The following is a 19,457-nucleotide window of genomic DNA, read 5'->3' as shown; positions in this document are numbered from 1 at the left end:
CTGGCGAGGAGGAGATAAGAGCGTAGTAACAGCAGGGCCTCGTCCCTTCCAACTGTAGATCGTTCCTCAGTGAAGGGGGCAGGCTATTATTTACTACTAGCACTAGCATTATGGAATGTTATGGGATTGCATTATACTATAAATAATAGCACTAGTAAGAAATTTTTGGCACTAGGTAGTAGTTTTTGTTGTGGATTAAGAAATTTTGGGTATGTTTTTGCCATTTTTTGTACACACCAACTAGTGTTAAAAAACGTCTTACATTATGTGACGAAGGAGTACGTACTCGTACTGTAGCAGTACTAGTACTACTTTTTCTCAACTAGTAGTGCGAGGTACTGTACTTCTAGTCTAGTCTAGTATAGTGCACCAGTTTTGAACTCTTGAATCTCAGGGCCAAGGAGCTATAGTTGGAAGTGGAGGGTACTACTGTTCTCTAGAACCATCGCTATACTATCAATGCAGGGAAAGTACACCTGCGTAGTGGCCTAGTGGGTACTCTCGGTGCTCTATTCAGCCGCTCCTCTCACGTAGCTGGCCTACTCAGCCGCTCCTCTCACGCACACACTAGCAGCCTGTTTATCAGCGAAGGTTACTGCGGGGGCAGAACATTTGAGTTATTTGATACAGCGAGACTAGGCTTTGCACTTCCATTTGTGGAGGTGTAATGGATCTCGTCGAACTTTGTTAGTAGTTCCTTCTTTATGAATGAGATGAAGCAAAGCTTTTGCCTCCATTTCAAAAAAAACATGTCAAGAGGAATTTCTTTTCTAGTAGAGCCAATAATGGAGTGAAGTCCATGCGTGCAACTCCACAAGCTAGAGAGTAGTAGTAGAGCACTTTACGTACAGAGCCATATTGCATAGTTCCCAGTGCCCCACCAGGCTTTTCCAGCTCCTCGGGCTTAATTGGGAGGCGCTAGTTTAAATATGCTACTAGCTGATGAGGAAGCTGCAAGTGAGGTGAGGCTAAGGCGAGCACGCAAGCCACAGGATGCTGGGAAAGAAAACCCGTTCACGTGGCTAGGCTATCCAATGCACCCAGATTGTGGGGCCGCACGTCCGTTTGACTTCAAAACTCAAACTACCCGTGTAAAATATTGGCTCACAGCGAAGTGTAGTAGTACGTTTTTTTAAAAAAGGCCGCCGTGCGTTCGGCCGGGATCGAACCCACAAATCGAGGTATACACTCCCGCGACCACTAGTAGTACTCGTTAGAGTACAACGCAACCTAGAATCGCTTTTTGTTGCTAGTAGTACGTACATTGTTCCTTACAAGAAACCCCTAATAATGCAAGAAACTACTAAAATGCCAAGGAACTACTACCACTTGCATACGTGGCAGACTTAAGATAAGACTACTTTATCAACCATTGTACATGCTCTTACCAACCAGCCCTACCAAGAAACGACTACACTACAAAGTGCCGTTATAGGCACGTTTCAACCCATGGCCCTGTTTGGATACATTTGTTGTCAATCTAACCCTGCCATCCAAACACCACTTTGGTTAGAGTTAGTTCATGGTTAGAATCTAACTCGAACATCTGACAGGGCCCATGTCTCCCATTAAGTCAACGCCTTCTATTCGACCGGGCGTTATGACTTGTGGGACCTACATGTCAGTCTGCACAAAAATCCCCGAGTGACCTCCTACCTCCGGCCCATCCACCTAGTCATCCTCGGCCATGGGACGCAGCTACCGCCGCCGGCAGAAGGCAAGGTCAAAACCACCGGTCGTGCGGAGCCCATGTTGCGGCAGCCCGGATGCCAGCTCCGTCCGGTGCTCGTGGCCGCTAGCTAGCCAAGATAGCTCCGTCCAGCTGCTTGTCTGCAAGTTTTGCTAGCTAGATTGGCACGGCAGCGCGGAGGCTTGCTCGCGCGCGCCGTGCTAAGGCTAGCCATCTGGCTCAAGCGAAGGCCAGCGCGGTGGCTTGCTCGCTCGCGAGTCACGCTCGGGCCAGCCTGCCAACCCGTGTGGAGGCCAGCGCGGCGTCCGGCCCGTCCGGCGGAGCGACGGCCAACTCGCTCATCACCGGCACCACCGACGAGCACGCATCAATACTGTTTGAAGTAATGTTCAAGAAAAATAATGATTTGAGGGGGAATAACAGGATAGAAGGTCAGATGTCGATCCCTTGTGCCAACGGTCAAACAAAATTTGTTGGTTTAAGCTGCCTCGTCAGCACGGACCTGTGGACCAACCCTGTCATAAATGGGTTTAAACGAACCTAATCGGTAGGAGTACTAGGTAGTAGTTCTTGGCATGGATTAAGAATTTTTGGGTATGTTTTTGCTATTTTTTGTACAATAGATTCTTCCTAGGGCTGGTTGAAAGTGGTAGTTTTTTGTTAAATACTCTACATATTGCAAGTAGGAGCGGAAGTTAACCTTTGGAAGCCAATAAGCAAGGCTAGTTACATAGTGCATATGTGTACATGATTGAAAGTAAATATCAACCATGAGTGACTAATATCTTGATGGAAAACTCAAAACTATGGAATACTAGGGAAAAATGCATGGTTGGAAATACTAGCAATGTGCATGTGCGTTGCAACGAATCATAATTAGAATAATATTTATTCACAAACTTGATACAAAACACTCTAATTTTGATATACATATTTCACTAGAGATATATTATGTTTCAATTAGAATATATTCCATGGGCTATTTTGGTGAGGTCAGGGAGGGATGTGGTTGGTTTTAAGATACTAATTATGGGTTTTTCTGCAAATTAGTAGACAAGTGGGATGTTGGTGAGAAAAGGCAACAGCTTACCTCACAGTTGTTAGATGTAGATCTAATGGTCAGAAACGACGGATGGTAGACACACCATCATCACGAACTTAGTCTTGTGTAGGAGTACTAGCAAGATCCGTGCATTGCACGAAACATCAAGATGCATTTTTTTATAAAGCACTTGTTGTGATTGACCCTTGCCGGAGTAATCCCATTTGTAAAAACTAATGATATCTCGAGAAATATGAGATAAGGTGAAGAGGAGTGGGGTGTGGTGCTGATTGGTGGTCGGACTGAGCGGAGGCATGGGGATTGACGACACCGGCAGCGACCACCAGGCCAGTTTGTTCCAGAGGCTTCCTTTCTTAATTGCTCAACAATGAGGTTTGTTGGAGATAAGGATGAACGAGGGAAGGCCTTGTCTGCAAATGTGGAGAGGGGTGCGGGTATCTTTTAGTTTAATTTCCACCCGTCAGATATAGATCGGACGGTCTATATTGCAAGATGGCACACGTACCATCATCACCAACTCGATTTTTTATAAGAGAAGAAATATAAGTATGGAGATACAAACGTATTATCGATACTTGCTTCCGTAAACTAGCATCTACATTCTATTAAACGCCTCGGCATGTGGGGCCTTAGCACAATGACTTCTCGACTATGTAAAACAAAGATTTTCCCGTCGCCGATAAGGATGGGGTGACGGTGGCGCGCTTTTTGGCTTGCTCTAGTCCTAGTAGTCATACTAGGTGGTCTAAGCACGTGTAGATTTATTCTTTTTCACGTCTCGTGTTCGCCGTACTGCCATGATTGTTGACGAATAGACGGTTAGTTATTCATGGGGAAACCCTTGTTGAGCATGTTTGCGAGAAAGAGAGAAAGACAATGTGTGTGTGTGATATGTTAGAGACTGAGGCAATGATAACAAATTCTTTGTGTCTATTTGTGTGGAGGATAGAGAGAGACATGTACATGGGGCTTTGTGTTGTGTAACGTGGAGACACATATACATAATTAGAGAGTGAGTGTGTGAGATACACGTGCGGACATGGGGAGAGATGAGGATCCAGATAAATGGGTGTCTGTGCGTGTCTGGGTGTGTTTGTGCACGCGTTTTGTGTGTGAGAGGGAGTGTGTGTATGTGGAGTAGAGAGACCACTGATGATGTAAACCTAGTATAAGGGTGTGACATGTGTAGTAGCGAGATAGCACGGGTGCGGGCGGGGGGAGCAGACTATTTGGAAGAGACATCGACTGTGTGTGTGGGAGAGGGGTGTGAGAGCGAGAGAGAGAGAGAGAGCTAGCGACGGAGAGAGAGAGAGGGAGGGAGGAAGAGAGGGGGCGAGAGGGGTCATTTGTGTCCATAAATGGCATATAGATAGGGAGACAATGTTGATGTTGTCCGAAATTGGCCTATGTACGGAGACACAAGGGAAGCGAGTCATCGTGTGTGTGATAGGGACTTCATGAGAGATCTAGAATAGATGGTGTAGAGAACAATGTGCAAAATCGAGAACAATGATACATTAGGGAGCTATGGAAAGAGTCACGACATATATGTATACAGGGAAGGAGCTGGGGCGGGTCCGCATGTGGGAGAGATAGAAATAGGAGAGTGGTGCACAAGGAGACAAACTGTGCTTGTTTGTAGTGGGGGTTGTGTGTGAGGTGAGTGCGCGAGAACCACATAACTAGGGAGATAGACGTTTGGGGGCGACGTTTTGTGTGTATGGGAAATATACACTCTATATAGTGCATGTGCTTGGGTAAGAGAGATAGCGGGAGACCTAGAGAGTGAGGGAAGAGATGTGTGCATGCCCGAGAGACAAAGTGATAGAGACCTATATTGGGGTCCGGACTTTACAAGAGAGAAGGGTGTTAATGTGCTCGAGTGTTGGTGTTTGGGGGAGAGAAGGATTTATCTATGTGTGTGTGTGTGTGGTGGTGGTGGGGGGGGGGAGGGGGGGTTGGCTTCAGATAAAGAGTAAGGTGTCTATATTTGAGGGACTTTAGCGTAATTTAGATATTGTGCACTCATGGTTGATCAATTTGTTTCACAGTTTGGACTATGAGATAACGATACTTTTGAACATGTGTGATATACCTTGATGTACAATAATTAACAACCTAAGATTGGAATTTTGGAATTCGACTCCATCATTAGCTTTTGTAATTTATTTAAATGGAGGTACATTTTTTAAGCCGGGATTTCGTGATTTCAAATTCATATATCAAACCTAGAGATATACACATACAAGCATGTTCAAACTTTATAATCATCCACTTTATTCATACACATACACATTTTTGCTTTTGTCATCATATTTAGGATAAACACATTTGGAATTTCATTTGAATTGGACCGTATGATGGTATTTGCTTGTAATAGCTTAATGATCCATATTTGAATTGAATGGACAATCTAAGTCTCGAGTTGGAGACATTGATTTTCAAAACTTGCACATTTTTTTGCATGCAAAACAAACAAATTGTCGGCCATGATATCGTAGTCGGCCGTACGAGAGCAGAATACTTATAATTTTAGGCACCAAAAGCTTTCAAACTTCCCGCTCACATCGAAATATCACGCGCCCAAAAGTTTAACCCTGCGATATTCCTGTTTTACCCCTGCGACATGAACGGAAAAGGGCTTCTTTGGTAACTCCATTGTTTTCCCCTCTTTGCCCCGAACATTCTTCCCCAGAGCCCCTCCCCTTTCCCTCCCGACCCCCCCAACCACGGCAAGCTGCCGAATCTAGTCCTCCGCCGCAGCGGTGGACCTCACACCCCGCCGGATCTACCTTCCGCACCTTGGAACCCCCAACTGCCAACTCACCACTTCATCGGAGCCGCTTCAGCGACTGGCTTGTCCACCGCTCGAGATCTCCATGACCGCCATCATGGTCCACTGCACCGGATCTGCTTAACCGGCGCCCTCGTCCACCACAGCATAGGCCCTTCACTGACTCCCTCGTCCGCCCCTTTGCTGGCCCTTCATACAAGCCCTCGTCCGCCGCAACAGATCCGCCTCACCGAAAGCACTGTACAACGCGCCCGCTGAAGCCTTCATCCACTGCACTGGACCCGCTCCACGGATGCCATATTCAACTCCACCGGCCCTGCTTTACCGACGCCGCAGCCTCATCAGGTTATTTCGATTTGTACTCCTTCGGTTTTTCTCTTTATCGTGCAACTGTTCACTTACCACAGATGATCTTTCTTGTATGTCGACTAGCGCCGCAACCGTTGCACCGGAGCCTCTTCAGCGACGGCGACAGCCGGCCCAAACTCAACCGCAACACGAGCACCATCGACGATCCTTAGCTATCAAGTATGACAACGATACCCATATGCCGCCGAGAATCAGGTACTATTATCCAACGGCCGGCGCCTACGTTCACTTTCCTAGCATAAGCACCGCACCTTTGAATTTCTTCAGGGCATCATTCAGTTTTTCATGAGACGCATTATTCTGCTTGCACCTGTAGTGCCATACTTCTGGCAGTGAACATGTTACATGTGCTAAATTACATACCAGTGCACGTATAGTTAATATGATTTAGTTTTGTCCTAAGTAGTATTACTATACTTCCTAGATGTCATTGCCTACTATTTTACTTCTTGAATGCTATATTTACGATAATGGTGTTGTTCTGATGCCACCTGTTGGTTCCATCCGACTACTTAATGTTCTCTATGCTTAATTACACATTAGCAAACTAGCATGTGGTTCTGCTGCTTTTTGTTCGTTTTACCCTACATTTTCTAATGCTAGCTATTACATCACTGCTCCGAGCCTCTATTCATTACTTGTTTGTGAGTTCTTGATCTTCCCAAGTTGCATGACTAATTTGATGCTTCTATTAATTATGGAGCTGCCAACCCCATCAAGCAAAATATTTGTTCTTTTGGGGCTGGCACCTCGAACAAGCATAAAAATAGAGGGAAGCAGATATATTGTCGTGTATGCACACACTCTTCTTTCATTAGTTGAGATGAACCATCGATTATCAATTTGCACCAGTGCATGCGATTAAAATTAATTTTACCTAAATAGAGGGTGCAGAATAAACTACAACAACTAGATTTGCAACCACGGGATGCTGATGATATCTTCAAAGAACATTGCAACAGCAGCGAGGCTTCACAGCAACATATGGTAAGCCAGTGTGTTTTAGTACAAGTGTAATGTAATGCGAGTGGGCTGCTTTCTTGGCTTGTGCCCTCAGCCTGTAATCCTACAGAATTACAAATAGTTCAATTGTCCGCTTTGCTGTATTGCTTGATTCGGATGCTTGTTTGTTGTTACGCCATACCTGAGTTGGCCAATATGTCACAGTGCCTGTTGTACTGTTGTAACGAAATGCATGCCTATTTCATTTGAGTCCTTAACTTTTCCTCTCAACTTCATCACAAGACTGTCTTCGTAGTTTATATGAGGCCACACTGTTAAGTGCTTTCTCAGATTATTTCAACTTCTTAGATGCCTTGGCAACTTAAATATAGCGGTGGTACACTCCCTTTCAACTGGGTCCCATTTAATCCCGATTAAAGACCACTAGTGGTATGATAGTTCAAAAGAGTTTTTGTTTTTTGAGAAAAATGAACTAGGGAGGTAGCAAAACTAACTAGATGGGACTAGCGGATGTCGTTTATTTGCCACTTACATCCCTAGTTTCATCTTTACCATTTTAATTTCTTTTCGGCTGATGTTTCTTCGAACCATTTAAATATAGTTTGCCATGCTCGGCAATAATTCGTCCGTCATTTACCATGTAAGCTTACTGCGTGGATCATAAGATAACTATCTCTTACTTATGTCCAGCGAAAACCTTTCAGGATGCCGTTCACAATAGGACACAATGTACAACCCCAGAATCTATTTGTGGAAGCAGTGCGCCATCCATGTTACCAGATGGTAGCAGTTCATAGGCAACACCGCCGGAGAGCAGTCTGAGCACAGATATTATAGTGCTTGAGGCTCTACTAGAGGCAGAAAGAGATGGTGTGGCTGCCATGAATGAGGTAATCTTTATCTTGAGACTGGAAATTACGGAATTAGCGGCACGCATTATGCAAGCAACCCAAGAATTGGAGGAAGTAAGAATGTTGCATTTGAAGACGGAGGAGGTCCTGCTGTTTCTGCTATCTGAAGCCCAAGGTAATCCCGGTTCTTCTTTAGATACCAGTTGAAATTGTCATTAGATTATTGTACTTGCATGTTGTGTCATGTCTCTGAATGGATTATGTTGCAAGACCCCCTATGTTGTCCATGTGTTGTAATGATCCGAATTTTTTAGGCGAGGTAATCTTCAGTACTTGTATGATTGACATAAGGTGAACTGTTTTTCGTGTGAGCATATTGTATTGGATGAAATAATTGTTTGACTCAGAGTGTATCCAACGTACTGAATTCGAAGATCACGGCATTTCTAAATCATAATCATATATAAAGGTGGAATAAATCTTTGTTGTGGTTTTGAAGAAATAAATAACAAAACGTAGAATTATCTGTGGATATTCGTAATCAAATACAAATTGGATTTGAATTTACTTTGCTAGGGCCCAGGGCAAACGTGAATGCTAATTCTCCCAAGTTTTGAACGAAGTGGCTAAACACTCACTATAATTTGTGGGCTGCTCGAAGCAAGTGTTTGCGAGATGCAAACTACTGTCTACCCCTGACACTTGACATCCTTATCGACCGGATTTACACTGCTGTCGATAGGGGTAGACTAGTAACTTCAATCAGACATGACACGACGGCCTCTGAGCCCATTCAGACACGGTGGGCGCCAAACGTGGGCGGCAAAACACATTTGATTCAAGCTCGTCCGAAAGACACGTGTCTCCTCCTCCATTTCCCCATTCATACACGGTGGGCGGCAAAACAAACTCTCCTCGTCTGAAATCGATGTAGGCTAATATTTAATAGGGGCAGATGTGTAACTTCCCTCAGACATGACACAACCACCCTACCTGTCAGCCCCGTTCATACACCGTGGGCGCCAACCGTGGGCGGCAAAACACCCTCTCCTCGCCTGAAATAGTTACCGGCAAATATTTGGGAGATGCGAGATTACCGTCCTATCCCCAACCGATGCGATGTCCGAAATTTTAAACGGGGGATAAGTTCGTAACTTTCCCACATTTCAGAGAAGCGCATCCCAAAGTTTGAGATCCCCCTCCCCTCCATTTCCCCATTCATACACCATCGGTGGCACGACAACCTCCGCACTGCGGCCAGCCTCCTCCGTCTGCCACCCCATCCTCCACCTTGCCGGAGCCGCTACACCTACCTCGTCGTCCACTACAAGAGATGGACGTCTCTCATCCACGGTGCTGGACCAGGATACTTTCATCGCCTCCTCTTGCTTCATCAGCGCCATTGTCCCCCTTTCCGTTGCCGCTCCTACGACCGCCTCGTCCACGGCAACAGGATATATCCCCCGACCCGGCCGTCTGCTATCTAAAGTCTTCTTCCCCGCCGCCGACAGCCATCGCACCCGCACCACCCTCAACGTATCAGCATAGGCCTACACGGCGTCACAAGAGAGGTGGTACTCTTTGATATGTGCTTAAGTTATTGATCTCACCTGGAAAATAGATCATTATTTATTTACTGTACTTTTCTTGTCCGTACCAAATTGTAGTGGCTAGTTGAAAGCAAACATTGGTTGTGAAGTAGCTTTGTCCGGTTTGCAGCTTCAGATCCGCCATGGCACGAGCACTATACTCATCAAGCTTATGGTTTCCCCCCTTTATATTCACTACCATCATCGTAGGTGCTTCGTGTAATGCTAGCACTGCTCCTCAAGACCTCAACCCAAATCTTATGTGTTGAAATACGAATCTGATATGATGCTCATATCACTAAAACAGAGAATGTTTAATTGGTCACCTAATGTTCCTATATTCATTTCGAAAAGCATGTGTGCCACCCACTGGTCCAGCTAGTTCCACTTTCCTAATTTTTCTCTCGATGCTTAGGGTTTTCCCCTTTTATCTACTCTACTATGATCTGCGTAGGTGCTTTCTGTCGTACTAGCATTACTCCACCCTTCAAGCTAAACAACACAACCCTCAGAATTCGAAAGCTTAGTTGTTCAAATATGATTGTGACATGATACTGATATTAGTTAACCGACACATTTAATTGGTTATCTAAAGGTCCCACTGAGTTTCCAAATGCATGTCGCGACATATAGAGAGACGGCATAATTGCATTTCTTTGTCGCTTGTTGACCGTACTTTCTTGTCCATACCAAATCTTAGTTGTTATTTCAAAGCAAACATCGGTTGCTAACTACCCTTTGCGCGGTTTGCAGCTTCAGATCTGCCATCCCACTGCCACGGTCAACACTGTACTCATCATGCTTATGGTTTCCCCATTTTATGATGACCACAATCAGCCTACGTGGTTCATGTCGTAATAGCACTGCTCCCCCCCATCGAGCTAAACAAGCTTAGTTGTACAAATTCATATATGATATTATTGCTGATATTAGTAAAACTGAGAGATGTTTAATTGGTTAGCTAAATGTTCCTACTTTAGTTTCGAAATGCATGTGAGCCACATATGGAGAGACCAGAAAGAATAGTATTTCTCTGTGCGCTCTGGTTCATCATGGGTGACCAACCGACATTGTATTGAAAGACTTGTAATATCTTCAATCTGCTTACTCTTCTGCTCTTTTTTAAGATGATACTCTTCTCTTGCGGTCGACTGGTCAGGTCGATTTGTTCTCCGTTAGTATAATTTGAATCTGCTAGGCCAGGTCGACTTGTTCTTCTTTACTATATGTTGAAGTTATCATCTGCAAAGTGTCATCACTTCTGGAGCTCTCATATTTTGAGTAGTAGTCCACATTATATTAATGCACACAACGAATTACAGCATGCATGGCATCTCTTAAAAGAATTGCAGAGATAGCACAAAGGGGTTTACAGGGAGGAAATATTGGATTAGAATCACTTCTGCATTACAAAGAAAATCTCACTTGTTTTTATGTTTTCATGCATGTCAGATATTGAACATTATCAAAATGAATATGAGAATGGGCGCATGAGAGGAATATTGTGGAATGATCCACTGGCTAACAAACTTGGCATGGTGGAGGATGGCCTATCTTATTCACCCATCAAGGTGCTTTCTCTGACTTTGCAAAGTTGTATTGGTCGCACATATTTTGCATTTGACCTCTTGCATTACTTCTACTTTGTTACACCATTTTCTTAGTTAAGCATCATACATGAGTATATGCCATACCTATCCATTTTCTGTACCTATTCCATGTGTCGTCACACTATGTTTTTCTAGTAAAATGTTGTTCTTTCGTAATAGATGTCCAAAAGGAAGAGGGTGAGTGCAGATCCTCAAGGAGTACAAACTAGGTATTTGGAAAAGGTAGTGATACCTGTTAAATCAGATAGATCAGCAGCCACAGAAAACACAGGCCCAACTGTACCACACTTACCCCTACTCCAGTGGCCAAACCCCTATTAGAACTGATGGGAGCCCAGCGTCAGGTACTGTCTATGATATCAATTCAAAATTTGAAGTCCTACATTTCTGATTGTGCCTTACCTTCTCTCTTGTATGAAAACTAATTTCAGATGAATCTCCTTGCTCAAAGGATCATACGATCTCAAAACAATATTGGGCTCTGCATTGCTCTTGTCAGTACCTCTCTCCCTTTTGCCTTGTAATGTTGTACTTTATTAATTGCTATTTGATTATGTATCATCAGTCTGCAGCTGGGCTTCATTATCCTCTATTTCTTCCAATATTATTTGATCTATATTTATTCTTTGCAAAATGTAGAATAATGGCAACGCTTATAAAGAATTTTCTTTGGTAATTTATTGAATTATCCTTCCATCAACATGGAGAAGGGCTTTGTTTAGCCCGTGTTAACATGTAATCTAAGTTCATCCTTCTCAAGCCTTCAAACTTTGTTCTAGTATAGATTTGGATAGGCATCATTTCATCCGCTGTTGTTTGCTTTGCTCTTTACATCTGATTGGATGTTTGCAACAACTACCAGTTTCAAATTGTAGTTGTAAAAACATGTTCCTTATGCAGAACAGATCCATTTATTTGCTTATATAATTGTGAAACCTGTTACGTGTCTCCTTGTTTCTCTTTCAGAGTCGTATCTCTTACGCCAGGCAGAACTTTAGGGGAGATAGTGAGCCAAACCATCTTGAGGACAGCGAGATGACCCCAAGGTCCTGTCTTGATGAAGACAGTGAGTTGAAGCTACTCACCAGCAGGTGTGAGACAACCTCTATGCAGTCGCTGCCTCAATCAGTTCGACTTCTTCAGTCTCAACTTAAAGCGGAAAGGCTTGCTTCAGCTCAGCTCCGACTTGAAGTCAAAGAGGCAATGAAGATGTCAGAGGACTACCGTGCGCAACATCATGCCATAAATCTAGTGTTGATGCATCTATCGTTGACACAATTGAGGTCTACTCAGCTTCTTTGGTTGTTTGGGGGGCCCGACCTGGCCAGGCCTAGTGCCTTCTGAAGTGCTCTTAGGTTTGTATATTCTTTTGTCGGTGCGTTTATTTGCACTGGTGGCGAACTTTGATGCCCAATGGATGTAATATGTGTGATAGCCGTGATAGCCTAGCGTAAGTTGCTTACTTATTTATTTCCTTGTTGTCTTGTTAATTTGTTTGCTTGTAGTCATTGCAGTTCTTTTTCCGCGGTTTGCTAGTGGCTGCAATAACCTATTTTTTAAAAATAGGCCACAATAACCATGGGCTAATATTTACTGTAGTGACACTGGGCCTCCTACGGGCCGTAGAAACAGTGGGCCTTCTACGGGCCATAGAAACAGGGGGCCTTCTACGGGCCGTAGAAACAATGGGCCTTCTATGGGCCGTAGAAATAATGGGCCTTCTACGGGTCGTATCATCAATGGGCCTTATACGGGCCGTATGATCGATTGGCCAAACATGGGCCAAAAATAGGGCCCATTATGGTCGTAAACGGGCTAGAGTTGGAATCGTCCGTTCATGGGCCGACCATAATGGGCCATCCTTAATAGGCCGTATTTGATGACGCTATGAAAATGGCCCAACGTATTAACGGACCACAAACGGGCCGACTGTAACCATAGGCTAAATTTGGCCCACAAGCAGAAAATGACAGTAACGGACCGTAAGTAAACGAATGCTGAAATGAGCCCAAGAATAAATGGGCTCTTAGAAGGCCGAAAGATAACATGGGCTGGAAACGGCCCAACGGAATAACGTGCCGTTAATGGGTATAAAGTGATACACTGTTCATTACGGGCCAGTTTCACCATGGGCCATTAATGGGTGTAAAGTGATACACTGTTCCTTACGGGCCAGCTTCACCGCGGGCCGTTAATGGGCCAAGAGTTACAAAGGGCCTCATATGGGCTGAAACACGTCATGGGCCATACATGGGCCAGAAGTGAAAACAGGCTGGAATCATATTGGATGGCCCAGATGACACTACTGGGCCTAATTGAGATAGGGCGTAACGGGCCTTGGGTTAGCAGGCTGTAAATGGGCTATATGCGAACAGGCCGTTAACAGGCTTTCCATGGGCCGGCCCGCCACCTTTTGACCAAGTCAAACATGCCGGCCTTTTCATAGGAATGGGCCACTGTTGGGTCGTGCCACGTGTCGACGTATCATAGGCGCCTTCTGTCCAATGAGTGGATGACATTTGTCCCAACGATGAGCCAACATGTGTTTCCTCCAGCCAATGATGATTTTACACGTGGAAAATCCCCATTGGTCAGGGCTGTTAATGGGTTATCGGATCCAAAACCCGACCCGATAGATCAAAAGCGTTCCGTTATGGTGGATGCCACGTGTCGGTCACCCTTGACGAAAGCACTTCTATGACGCGCGATTTATCGTCATGGAAGTGGACACTTCCGTGATGATAATTTTGGTAATGTCATGGAACACTTCTACGACAGCACAGGTATGACTATCTTGATTCTGTCATAAAATCGTCATGGATGTACATGCATGAAAAAAACGCGACCTACTATGACAAACACGTATCATCATGGAAGTGTATTTTTTTGTAGTGCCTCGTGGACAGGGTGTGGGCCCCCTCTAGTACTTTCTTCGCCCAGTATTTTTTATTAATTCCAAAAATAACTTTCGTGGAGTTTCAGGACTTTTGGAGTTGTGCAAAATATGTCTCTCATATTTGCTCCTTTTCCTGCCCAAAATCCCAGCTGCCGGCATTCTCCCTCTTCATGTAAACCTTGTAAAATAAGAGAGAATAGGAATAAGTATTGTGATATAACGAGTAACAACAGCCCATAATGCAATAAATATTGATATAAAAGCATGATGCAAAATAGACGTATCAGCGCTCGGCTCGGAGCTTCTCATTGCCCTCCCTTAGTTGCCGAATGACGCTGGTAGCCTGTTCAAACGAGGCTTTCATGTCGTCCTGCAACCTCATCCAGCCGGAGATCTGATCCATCTGGCTATGGACGATCACATGCATGGGCCTGTAAGAGTCCTCGCCTACCCGTGAGACATTTTCCTAGGCCGCCGCGGTGCGGGAGGACATCTCTGCTGCATTCACGGTGCGACAGGACATCTCTGTTGCTTCTGCAGCGTGGCCGGACTAGTCTACTGCATCAACGGTGTAGCGGGACCTCCGTGTTGCTTTGGCGGCTCAACAGGACGTTTGTGTGCTACGGCCGCGCAGAGGGACATATCGGCTGCTTTCGCGGCGAGGCGAGACATCTCTCGTCCTTCTGCTTCCATGCTCGCCTCTCCCTGGTGGTAATCTCTCGACCCAGAACTCACGCTGGCCATGGCAGACGCAAGGGAACGATGATGAATGACTTGTTTGTTTCTGCTGATGAGGAGTTGAGGAGGAATGTGCAGTCATCTTGGAGTAATAGTATTTATAACCGAGTACTAATACGCTCCTAAGTGGGAAACCGTTTAGGTTTTGATTGGCGTGAACAGGTTTGTAATTAAATATAGTGTGGTAGTAATTTGGAATGTGACGGGACGCATGCTCAAAATTTATTGACGGTTCTATAATTTCTAGGTGCGACACTGTTCCCAGGCGGCGTAACGTCGGCACGCTTTCTCGGCCGCGTACGTGGTGTTTGCACCATAGGGTGGACTGCAATAGGCAATGTCAGCACACGTCTTGTTCCAACAACCGTGTGCGCTCGTAATTACCATCGCGCACGCTTCTTTTAATTAGAATGTGTGCCCGTATAGCGCACAACACGTTGATCTGTCTAACTATTTCTGTTTGTTGTGGCTAATCGCAAACAGTTCATCTGTGTGAAGTGTATGCCGTCAATTGCAGACACTTTGATCTGGCTGACTATTTTTGTTATGTTTCCTAATCGCAAACATCCAATCCTTCTGAAGCGTATGCCCCCAATCACACACACCTTTATCTAGCTGCCTGTTTCTGTTGTTCCTCCTCATCACAAACAGTTAATCTGAGTGAACTGTATGCCGTATATTGCACACGCCATCATCTGGATGCCCATTTTGGTTCTTCTTCCTCATCGCAAACAGTTAATTGAACTGAATTGTATGCCCTGCTGATGTCTACTACACAACCTTCTTCTTGTAGACGTTGTTGGTCCTCCAAGTGTATAGGTTTGTAGGACAGTAGCAAATTTCCCTCAAGTGGATGACCTAAGGTTTATCAATCCATGGGAGGCGTAGGATGAAGATGGTCTCTCTCAAACAACCCTGCAACCAAATAACAAAGAGTCTCTTGTGTCCCCAACACACCCAATACAATGGTAAATTGTATAGGTGCACTAGTTCGGCAAAGAGATGGTGATACAAGTGCAATATGGATAGTGGATATGAGTATTTATAATCTGAAATTATAAAAACAGCAAGGTAGCAAGCGATAAAAGTGAGTGTAAAGGTATTGCAATGGTAGGAAACAAGGCCTAAGGTTCATACTTTCACTAGTGCAAGTTCTCTCAACAATAATGACATAATTGGAACATATAACTATCCCTCAACATGCAACAAAGTGTCACTCCAAAGCCACTAATGGTGGAGAACAAACGAAGAGATTATGGTAGGGTACGAAACCACCTCAAAGTTATCCTTTTTGATCTATCTATTCAAGAGTCCGTAGTAAAATAACATGAAGCTATTCTTTCCGTTCGATCTATCATAGAGTTCATACTAGAATAACACCTTAAGACACAAATAAACCAAAACCCTAATGTCACCTAGATACTCCATTTTCACCTCAAGTATCTGTGGGCATGATTATACGATATGCATCACACAATCTCAGATTCATCTATTCAACCAACACGAAGTATTTCAAATAGTGCCCCAAAGTTTCTATCGGAGAGTCAAGAACGTGTGCCAAACCCTATGCATAGTTTCATGGGCGGAACCCGTAAGTTGGTCACCAAAACATTCATCAAGTGGCACATGATATCCCATTGTCACCACAGATAAGCACGGCAAGACATACATCAAGTGTTCTCAAATGCTTAAAGACACAATCCGATAAGATAACTTCAAAGGGAAAACTCAATCCATTACAAGAGAGTAGAGGGGGAGAAGCATCATAAGACCCAACTATAATAGCAAAGCTCACAATACATCAAGATCGTATCACCTCAAGAACACGAGAGAGAGAGAGAGAGAGAGAGAGAGAGAGAGAGAGATCAAACACATAGCTACTGGTACATACCCTCAGCCCCGAGGGTGAACTACTCCCTCCTCGTCATGGAGAGGGCCGGGATGACGAAGATGGCCACCGGTGAGGGATCCCCTGAGTGAGTCCTGGATTAGGGGGTACTCGGACAGCCGGACTATATACTTTGGCCGGACTGTTGGACTATGAAGATACAAGATTGAAGACTTCGTCCCGTGTCCGGATGGGACTCTCCTTTGCGTGGAAGGCAAGCTTGGAAATTCAAATATGTAGATCTCCTTCTCTGTAACTGACTCTGTGTAACCCTAGCCCCCTCCGATGTCTATATAAACCGGAGGGTTTAGTCCGTAGGACAAGAACAACAATCATAATCATAGGCTAGCTTCTAGGGTTTAGCCTCTACGATCTCGTGGTAGATCAACTCTTGTAATACTCATATCATCAAGTTCAATCAAGCGAGAAGTAGGGTATTACCTCCATCGTGAGGGCCCGAACCTAGGTAAACATCGTGCCCCCAGCCTCATGTTACCATTAGCCTTAGACGCACACTTCGGGACCCCCTACCCGAGATCCGCCGGTTTTGACACCAACATTGGTGCTTTCATTGAGAGTTCCACTATGTCGTTGCCACGAGGCTTGATGGCTCCTTCAATCATCAACAACGATGCGGTCCAGGGTGAGACTTTTCTCCCTGGATAGATCTTCATATTCGGCGGTTTCGCACTGCAGGCCAACTTGCTTGGCCATCTGGAGCAGATCGACAGCTACGCCCCTGGCCATCAAGTCAGATTTGGAAACTTGAACTACACGGCTGACATTCGCAGAGACTTGATCTTCGACGGGTTCGAACATGTGTCAGGAGCGCCAAAAAGTCACGACGTGCATGACTTAGATCTACCATCGGATGGTGTTCGGATATCGCACCTATGGCTTCCCCGGCCCTTAATCTGGAGCAGATCGCGCCATCCGAGGATGGGTGGATGGACCCTGCCACGGAGGGCGCACACTCATTGGCGTTGGACCCGAACACAGGCTCCACCTCTAAGGAAACCTGTGTCACTGGACCCCCGGACCTATCTCCGGTCTTAGGTTCCGAACCGCGCGCGTCCATGCCTATCGAATCTGATTGGGCACCGATCATGGATTTCACCTCCGCGGATATCTTTCAACACTCACCCTTTGGTGACGTGCTAAATTCACTAAGCTCTCTCTCTCTCTCTTTATCAGGAGATTCCTGGGCAAACTATATCCGGCTCGAGTGGGATGGAGATGACGAAGAAATTCGCTGCCCACCCACCACCCACTTAATTGCCACTGTCGATGACTTAACCGACACGCTGGACTTCGACTCCGAAGACATCGACGGTATGGACGTCGATGCTGGAGATGATCGGGAACCACCGCCCATGGGACGCTGGAGAGCCACCTCATCATATGATATATACATGGTGGACACACCCAAGGAGAAGAACGGTGACAAAAATGATGCAACGAAGGATAACCCCTCGGGCAGAAACCAAAACGACGGCGTAGACGCCGCCTAAGTCCAGCCACAGTAAAAATAGCGATAACAGCGCAAGAAAAATTGACACCCCGGTCGACTCCAAAGGAAACGACGACCCCATGGACCCAGCGATGGAGCAGGCTGAGCCAAGGCACGCCAAACATAGTCTGGAGCAGACGCCCGATCACGATGACCCCGAGGGTAAAACTCATCAACCTGCCTCCGGAGAGGAGGACAGTCCGGACGATGACGCATTCATCCCGGAAAAACACTCGGAACAAGAGAACGTCCATAGAAGGCTTATGGCCATCGCGAGGAGCATGAAAAAGTATAAGCAAAGGCTTAAGGCCACACAGGATATGCTCAACCGCAGATGGAACAAAGTGCTAGACACTAAAGAAAAATATGGCGACGATCACCACACAAAGAGCTATCCAAAGCACAAGCTGCTGCCCGAATTCGACGACGAGGCCATAGAGCCCATTCCGCCGAAGAATAATACAGCTGATCAGCCGGACCGACCACCTCGTGGCCGCGACAGAGCAGCTACTGATGCCGCACACAAGCCATCACACAATTTACGTGAGCTCCTGGACAAAAAGGCCGGTGCGACTAGGTCCATCTATGGATCTAGAGGACGTGCTCCGGCGCAAGATCATAGCCAACAAAACAATCATAACGATCGAATACAAGTTTGGAATCAACCCCGAGCACAACAACCGTCAACAGCATGCCATGACACACCCCGTGTACTTCACCGATGAAGTGTTGGATCATGAATTTCCACAGGGATTCAAACCGTGAACATAGAGGCATACGGTGGAACGACAGACCCTGGGGTCTGGATTGAGGACTTTATCCTTCATATCCACATGGCTCGCAGAGATGATCTCCATGCCATTAAATATTTGCCCCTCAAGTTGAAAGGACCAGCTTGGCATTGGTTGAAAAGCCTCCCTGAAAACTCAATTGGAAGTTGGGAGGAACTTGAGGATGCTTTCAGGGCCAATTTTCAAGGGACCTATGTCCGACCTCCGAACGCAGATGATTTAAGTCACATAATCCAACAACCCGGAGAGTCAGCCCGTAAGCTTTGGAACAGATTTCTCACTAAAAAGAATCAAATCGTTGATTGTCCGGATGCCGAAGCCTTAGCGGCCTTCAAGCACAATATCCGAGATGAATGGCTCGCCAGACACCTCGGCCAAGAAAAGCCAAGGACAATGGCGGCCCTATAAGCCTTATAACCCGCTTTTGCACGGGTGAGGACAGCTGGTTGGCCCGTAGAGGCACCAACGACCCAGACACATCTGAAATTAGGGATGGCAACAGGAAGCGACGACGCAACAAAAACAAGCGTCAAAACAAGGAAGAGAGTCTGGACAACACGGTGGTCAATGCCGGATTCAGGGGCTCTTGACCCGGTCAACGAGAAAAGCCATTTAAAGGCAGCCGAGATGGACCATCCAGCCTAAACAAGGTTCTAGACAGATTATGTCAAATTCATGGCACCCCCGAAAAACCTGCAAACCACA

The sequence above is a fragment of the Triticum dicoccoides genome, chromosome 4B (genome assembly GCF_002162155.2).
Source record: "Triticum dicoccoides isolate Atlit2015 ecotype Zavitan chromosome 4B, WEW_v2.0, whole genome shotgun sequence".
NCBI lineage: Eukaryota > Viridiplantae > Streptophyta > Magnoliopsida > Poales > Poaceae > Triticum > Triticum dicoccoides.
This window is presented reverse-complemented; position numbering follows the sequence as displayed.